General features: G+C 43.8%; 1 pseudogene; it reads right to left on the bottom strand.

Moving 5' to 3' along the window:
• Positions 1-597: 597 nt before the first annotated feature.
• On the bottom strand, positions 598-1,744 carry LOC133100998 (lipoyl synthase, mitochondrial-like; annotated as a pseudogene).
• Between the last annotated feature and the right edge of the window lie 6,338 nt (positions 1,745-8,082).

Genomic DNA, 8,082 nt, shown 5'->3' with positions numbered 1-8,082 from the left:
ACCCTGCAGGGTCAAAGTCATGAAGCACCTTTCATTTAGATGTCTAACATGCTCTCCAAATAAACTTCTAGCCAGAGATAAGGGGATCCAAGGACAAGGCTGAAACCCACACCAGACATAGGATGTGTGTGTATGTGTCTGTGTGCACACAGAATTCTATGAATTTCTTGCAAACAGAATATATTACATTGTATGGGGGGGTGGTTAAAGGTATTAAATTGTTAAATGCCAATATTTAAATCATACAACTTTTGTAACCTTGATTTGGTCTCCCTCCCCCCTTTAAATATAGTATGGTTATAGTCTCCAAATTTGAGAGTGACTTTTTTTTTTTGATTTTCTAGAAGTTTTTAATGTATTTTTTAAATTATACTCTTAACAGTAAACTCTTACAGAGATGTTTTATGATTACATCATAACAAGCAATTGTTTACTGGGACAAAGAAGATATGCTAAAAGACAAATGAATTATTATAATTAAATATGCACAACTTATTGACATTTTTCTTAAGACAAAAAGACTGGGATATATCCACTGAAGTCTAGGCATTCTGCCATCACTTCTGTCACCAACTGGAGTCAAAGTTTTAAAATTCCTGTGATCTTGAATGTCTTGTTAAGTGTTAGAGGGCTTTTGTTTTTCTTTTAGCCACTAGATTTTTCAGGAAAAATTCACCTGCTTTATATGAAGAACACACCAGAGGGCCACTTGCAGTATAATGAAATCCAAGTTCATTTCCTACTTTCTCCCAGTATTTGAACTTTTCAGGAGTAATGTATTCTTCAACCTTAAGGTGGCGCTTTGCTGACTGCATATATTGTCCTAAAGTCAAACGGTCCACATCTGCCTCACGAAGTGCTTTCATCGTTGCATATACTTGCTCGTCATTCTCACCTAAACCCAACATTATAGGTGTTTTAGAAATAACATCAGGTCTAACTTCCTTGGCATGTTTCAGTACACGTAGAGACTGGTCAAAATTGGCCCGGGGATCACGAACTTTCCTCTGTAGTTCTGGAACTGTTTCTACATTATGTGCATACACATCTAATCCTGACAGAGCAACTTTTCCTATTGCTTTAAGATCTCCTCAGAAATCAGGGGTGAGACATTCCACAAGGATTTTCGGATTCCTTTCCTTTAAGTAAGGCACAGTCTTTGCAAAGCGCTCAGCTCCTCCATCAGGCATATCATCTCGATCCACAGACGTCAGGACTACATAATCCAGACTCCACTCTGCAATTGCCTTTGCAGTATTGTAGGGCTCATTGGCATCCAGTGGAGGTGGATTTCTTGCAGTCTTAGCAGAACAAAACCTACAACCTCTTGTACATGTGTCACCCATCAACATGATTGGGGCAGTGGCAGTGGCATATTCTCTGCCTCCCCAACACTCTCCAATATTGGGACACTGAACTTCCTCACACCCTGTATGGAGATTTAAATTCTGCATTGTATTTTTCAGTTTATTGTAATTTTTCCCCATGGGAATCTCTGTCTTTAGCCATGGAGGTAGTCTTAACCGTTCTCCTTTCTGGCATTTTACGCCTCCTTTATATTCATCCCAGGCGTTCTTGTCTGCTAGATCACCAGATACAAAATCTTGAAGGTCTGGTCCATTCTGTAAAAATCCCTTTTTTTTTTTTTAATCTGGCAAGGAACTTACTTGACTGGACTGCATAAATATCTTCCAAATACCCAGGGGCCCACGGTGAGGACTGCACTCCCGCAGCATAGAGACATCCCTCTCTTTTTTCTCTAGCAGGGCCAAGGGGTCACTAATTCCCAGGAAAAGAGAGATGGAAGAAAAAAGAGAGTGACCTATGTTTAAACGGCCTGGATATGCACCAAAAGTTGCAGTGAGCTTTAATTATGCTGACTATAAACCAAAAATACATGGTACACAGTATGACAAATACAAGGGTATTTATGGCAACAAGAGGGCAAATTGATTAGAAATTAGAACTGTTTTGGAAAATCTGGAAGGAATGTTGTCATAAGTATGGAAATTTCTCCTAGTAAGTGTAGGTCACTCTATGCCACCCAGGGAGAGTCCTGGTCATCTTTTTCCTCAGCATTGACAGACCGTTTTGGTCTCTTGAAAATTATGTAATTTCACATTTCTCCATTCCTCACATTACATCAGACACAATGGATACAAAAGCAACTTGAATATTGTTTGGTTCTCTTTAATGCTAATTACTATTAGTACTGGACTGTACTCATGGACATAGCTATGGTCTAGAGTGTTAACCTTTGACTTTGCACAACCTCAAATCTCAGAGACCAGATCTAGAGGTAACTAGAAATCTGTGAAGTGTTGACTTTCTTACATATACCTAACCCAAACCCTAATGCAGAGGGCTGTTTAAAAACAGCTCCCCGAGATGAGGGCTGGAGTGCTTGCCCCTTAAGTGTGCGGACCTGAGAGTTTGGCTCTGAGAGGTGTTTTGGAAATATTTGAATTGGCCTGAATTCCCATGTTCGAGGCAGAACTGTGGGCCCTCGATATGGATTGTTTGTTGTGGTTGTAGTTGCCAACACTGCTTCTCAAAGTTTAAGAGACGTGTCAGTCAGTGGTGATGCTATTCTCATCTTTTGTGTATGCTAGAGAAAAGGACATCCCCAGCAGAGGACAGGCTTGAAAGCAAGTGTGTGTGTGTTTGTGGTGAGGAGAGAATGGAAGGCCGGGGCGGGCGGATCACTACCAGACTGATGGAGAGCTCTTTGGTACTTTCCAGATAAAATGCCCCCCCTCCCAAGAAAACAATAGATCAACCTCAACCATGAGCTCTGCTGAGATGTCTTTCACCAAAGGAGCTACTTCTCTTTGTTGAGGGAAAGTGCAATTTTAAAAAGATGCTGACTCCAGTTGGTGCCCAAGTCAGTCCCTAACTATGACCTACTGTGAGCAGATCTCTGTGGGTCTCCCAAGGTGGTCAGTGAGCTGAAACCAACGTTTCAGAAGATCAGAGACCAAAGGACCAGCCCTAGGAAGTAAACTGTATGATTATATATTCTGGGAAAAGATAGACTGAGCCTGTGGATAATAATAATTATATAACTGAAGAACCAAAAGGAAAAGAAAAGGGAGTTGATTTATCCCATTACAGACTTAGTGCCTACTAGTTAATATGATTTGATTTCGTCTCTCCTTTAGTCTTCCCTGCCCTCCGCAGGGTTATTTGCCAAAGAGTGAATCACGACATGCACTGGTGTCTCACAAAAATTAGAGAAGACCTAATCACCTCATGAGATAGAAATCACGATCATGAAAATTAGAGAAAACCCCTCTCTGAAAGTCTTCTCAGGACATGCAAAGAGCTGTAGTTGAGATGATTTCAATGTCATACTCCTTTTCCCTCTCACTCTCTAACTCTCAAATTTCTAGAGAACATTCCCTTAACAGTGGTCAAATAGTAATAATAATAATGGTAACGATAAAGAAGAAACAGATAATAATGACTTGGGGCTGAAAGAAGCCTGAGTACTTAAAAAAAAACTGAACCTGCTGAACAACTTCAGCTTTGCCTCCTATGAGCTGCTATCTTGTAGCAGGATTAAAAAAAAAAAATTGCATGATGTAGTTACTAATTATATAACTTGAGAATGAGACACTAGGACATGTATCCAGTCTCTATTACTATCCTAGAGAGAATCAGAACACTGAATTCTAGTAGTGAATGTATCATGTAGAGTGCTACATCAGCTCTTCAAAGGAAAGCATAATTTCTAGGGCTGAGGAAGAAGCAACTAAAATCACAGTTTATATGGAACCGTTTGATCACTGTCTAGGTTAAAATGAGTCTTCTGGTTTCGTTGTTGCTATTTTTCTTTCTTTGCCATACTGGTGGCTTACTGACTCTGTGAGTGTGAGTGTGTGTGTGTGAGTGTGTGTTCAGTCATTTGCACATTTGTGTCTGTGGCATGCTTATCTAATCATGGCCTACTCAGGGTCATCATCTACAGTCATACAGATCATGCACTGTGCAAACCCCCTGAATAGGGCCGTGATGCTGCGAGTCAAAATCGGGACCATCACCAGGCCTAATACAGGCCCCTAACAGAGAAGAAAAAAGAACTACCCTCATTTCTCCTGTGAGCAGGGGAAGGAGGTTAAGCAGGGACAAAATTCTTAGCTAAGTTGGAAGGGACTTGGTAGAGGGAGTGAGGAATCTTTTGATCTTCAGTGGTAGGTGTGATCTTAAAGAATCGAAGGTAGATGCTTGGGGCCTTACGTAGACATGGTGGTTTCTCTAGCCCTGGGCATTGGCCCAGGAATTTGCAAAGTTCCCAAAGCAGCTACGGACTCAGGTCCTGGCCTGAGATCACTGGGGCCTGAGCAGTGGAAGCAGCCCTCCCTTCTCCTTGGTCAGCTTCCACCTACCTTCCTCTTTGGCCGTGAAAACCCTTTGGTTTTGGCGATGCCACCCCCATCCCTCTGCGTGAGACTGTGGCTGGAGAAACCAAAGAAACTCATCCTTGGCATTAACTTTGCAACTCTGCACTTAAAGTTTTCCCAAACTTTTTATAACCTTATACTTTCTACTAGAACTTTCAGGTGGGGAGAAAAATTCAGGTGGGGAGAAATTTCAGGTGGGAATCTGATTTGATGCTATTTTAATTGTTTTGAGGGTCGTGTCCAGGCACCAGTATTTTTTAAAAGCTCTGTTGATCCTAACATTTATCTTGGGTTGAGAAAGGCTGTGATGGAGTCAGGGAGTGAGCTGGAGCTGGAATCCAGATGGCCTGCTGGGGGCTCTTTACTTTCTACGTGTCCACCTGTGTTGCTAGTACACCCCCTCCAATCCCCTTACTCATCCCAAACCTTTACACAACTCCACTGGGCATCTTTCAACAGGGCTGCTCCAAACCTTCACAAAACTCAATTGAGCATCTTTCAACAGGGCCGCTCTTGAGGCTGGAGACCTCTCCTGGCAACAAGAAAAATATGTATGGGAGAAGGTAGCTTGTCTCACTGGGCTGAGTACCTTCATGTGACCTAATGCTCCTTCCGAGGGAACACACAAGCCCATCTGCCCTTTCCACAGGGGCTCCACTTTAGTTGGTGCCATCAGGCAAATCCCTGCCTTTCAGGATATTGTCAGGTCTGTACCTAGACTTTGGGGGACTCAAATGTCTGGATCACAATCTGAATGGCAGTATCCTCTCTTTGTGGAATGCTGGGGTCATCCATCAAAGCCACAGAGGAATGGCTGGCATTTTATTGCTCAATCTGGACTCGGAAAATTCTTAGAGAATGGAATTTCTCTAATGAGAGGAGCAATAGGCGTTAGACTAAAGGCACAAGTTAAAGGTTGGGGATAGGTGGGTGTCTGTCTTCTGACTAGGATACTGGTGGTTTAATGACTGAGAAATATGCACTAAGTTATATATTGAGACTCGTGATTCTGTGAGATCCCCTGGCAGATTAGAACAGCTGTGATCAGTACTGGAAGCTTCCAGAGGCTTTCACTTCCCCCCAGTGCCACAGACGGCCATCTCCAGCCTTCGGCAGCCCTGCTCCATTTGTGTGCTGTGCCAGGGATAATGAAATCAGACAGGCCCACGGAGACTTCTTTTCCCTCCTCACAAATTTTTAATAAAACTATTTGAACAACAGAGCTGGGCATCTCTGAAGCCTAAAATTAAAGCAATAAGATGGAAGATGACTCGCTTGTCAGTCTGTACAAATTCCAGGGGAGTTTTTCTAAATCTGCCGACAATGTGAGGCTCTCCATCTGGAGTCTTTCCTTATTTTCACAGGAAGAAAGTCCAGCACCAAGGAAGAGAAAAAGGGACACTTCATTCTCTGCCACTAACAGCATGTGAATGAAACCCTGAATCGGGTTTTCACAAAAATTTTGGGAGAGAATCGCCCTTGAATAAGTAAGTGTCCCCATTCCAATTTCCTGAGACAAAGCGTAGTCACAGTTGTTTGTTTGGTGACCGCCGCTCAGCCATCTGCCTTGCAGGAGGAATGGCCACTGGAGGTTCCCGGACTCGCTGGATTCCCACTCTCACCTTGGTCTTGATGTCCACTCTCGCCCTGGCGCTGGTGAAGGAATGCACAGAACACCTGGTCTCCAAGAGCTGGCGCGCCAGGGGCAGGGCCGACAAGAGACACTCACAGAAGTTCTGTAATGTCATGTCAGGTGGTGCTAAGTGTCATGAGAAAAAATAAAACACATGATGGGGCAGTGGGTTATGGAGGACAGGGGTATTTCAGATAGGGTGTTTGTGAAAGGCATCTGAGCTCCAGGTCGTAAATTACGTATCTCTATGTAGGCTGGCCTGTTTTTCAAAGCAAAGCTCTTGGCATTAATTCTGCAAGTAAGATTATTTAGTTTTCTAAAAAAGAGACTTTATTTAGCCCTGGCTGAAATTTAAGAAAGAATTAATAGCTCTCTCTTTTTTCCTCCTCTCCCCTTCCCCTCCCTTCTCCCTCGCCTCCCCTCCCTCTCCACCTCATCCCCCTTCCTCTCCTCTCCTGTATCTTTCTTTCATCTTTCTCTTATCTTGACCACCTATTCACAGCTAGGAATAAAAATAAATGCAAAATATTTCTATCCCTTTATACCTTGGGGAATATTTCTAGAGTCCTTAAGCTCTCTTAACACCAGTGGGAAAGCCTGCGGCAGCTCACCTCTGCTGTCCTGCACCTTCTTGCTGGGTCCCCCAAAATGTAAATCTGACTGTGGCTCTCTGGGGGCTCGGGCCCAGACTTCCTATAATGTGTGTATAAAAGACATGAGTATCCTGCTGAAAGTGCCTAAAGAAAACAGTGAACCACCAGTCTAAGTTCTGTACTAATGTTACCTTATTTTCCACACTAAGGCATTGAAGCTAAATGAGGTACCCATGGTATACCATAACCATTTGCCTTAGAATAGAGCTGGAGTCTTCTTCTGTGAACACGTATTCAGGGCTGTATGGCTCAGTGTCCTGGCAGGGAATACAGTTCCACGCAAGCGATTTAAGCGAAGAGAATGTAGTCCCGGGGCTACTGTGAGTGGTGAGGAAGGGGCGAGGGAGCAGAGAGTGCATGGTGAGGCAGCCAGAGACTAGAGAGCAGCCAGCCTTTATCACCTCCCGGGCTGGAGGAAGGGGAACCTGCTCCGAGCCCACGGAGAACACGAGCCCTGGAGGCAGTGACCTGGCAGGATGCTTGCTGCCTGTCAGAGGAAGGCAAGGAGCAGAGAGGAAATACCCAAGCTGGCTGTCTCTCCTCTCACACTCTAGCCTCAGACCCAGCCAGAAGTCAGCAGTCTGGGAGCGGGGAGCGTGGAGAGCTTGCCGCTGGGGTACAGAGCAGGGACGGAGAAAGGAGCCAGAGGAGAGCACATGCAGGATCTGGAGCACGCAGACCAGCCTTCCTGCCCACCTGCCTAGGAGATGCTCTGTCTATGTGCGTGTCTACAGTGGCTACCACAACAATCAATCCTTCTTTTCTTCCTTCAGTTGTAACGGCCAAATATTGAGCAGCATCTTATTTGGTAAACGGGCTCTCTGATCAAAGTGCTAAGGTGACCTAATTCAATCCCAGCTTTTAATTTCATCTATTCTCAGCAGTTGGTCTGTGAAGACTTGATCTGACCATGTGTGTCCTGCCTGTAGTCTCTCCCCTCCCCAAGTCCTTCTTTTGCACTTGAAGAGAAAAGATCATTTCGAAAGAATTTAATGATTTCCTTTCTAAGTAAACTCGTAAGAATTTCCCCTTCTATTCAAATTTTTGGGCCCGTCTATAATTTTCTTATTCCTTCTTAATATTTTCTTTCATAGAGAAATTTAGGACTTGAAAGTCATCCTAAGGTCATTTTCTTGTAGTGGAAGCCATAAAGATGAAAGCACAGTTATCTGGGGTGGGGAAGGGGGTGTTGTCACAGCCTGGTTCTTGCTGAAGCTTTTCTAATGACTGCATTTTCTGGCTCTGGCTACAATTATTTCATGGGTTATATTATGAGCCGCAGCAGTTCATTTCTTAGCTGAAATCGTTTTCTTGGCCTTGGCTGAGAGGTGTTTTTTCCCCAATGAAACAGACAGCCCTTGAGAACTTCGCCAAAGGCACACATTCATGCAAA

This window comes from Eubalaena glacialis, chromosome 11 (genome assembly GCF_028564815.1).
Source record: "Eubalaena glacialis isolate mEubGla1 chromosome 11, mEubGla1.1.hap2.+ XY, whole genome shotgun sequence".
NCBI lineage: Eukaryota > Metazoa > Chordata > Mammalia > Artiodactyla > Balaenidae > Eubalaena > Eubalaena glacialis.
The sequence above is the reverse complement of the archived record's forward strand: the minus strand, read 5'-3'. Positions and strand labels throughout refer to the sequence as shown.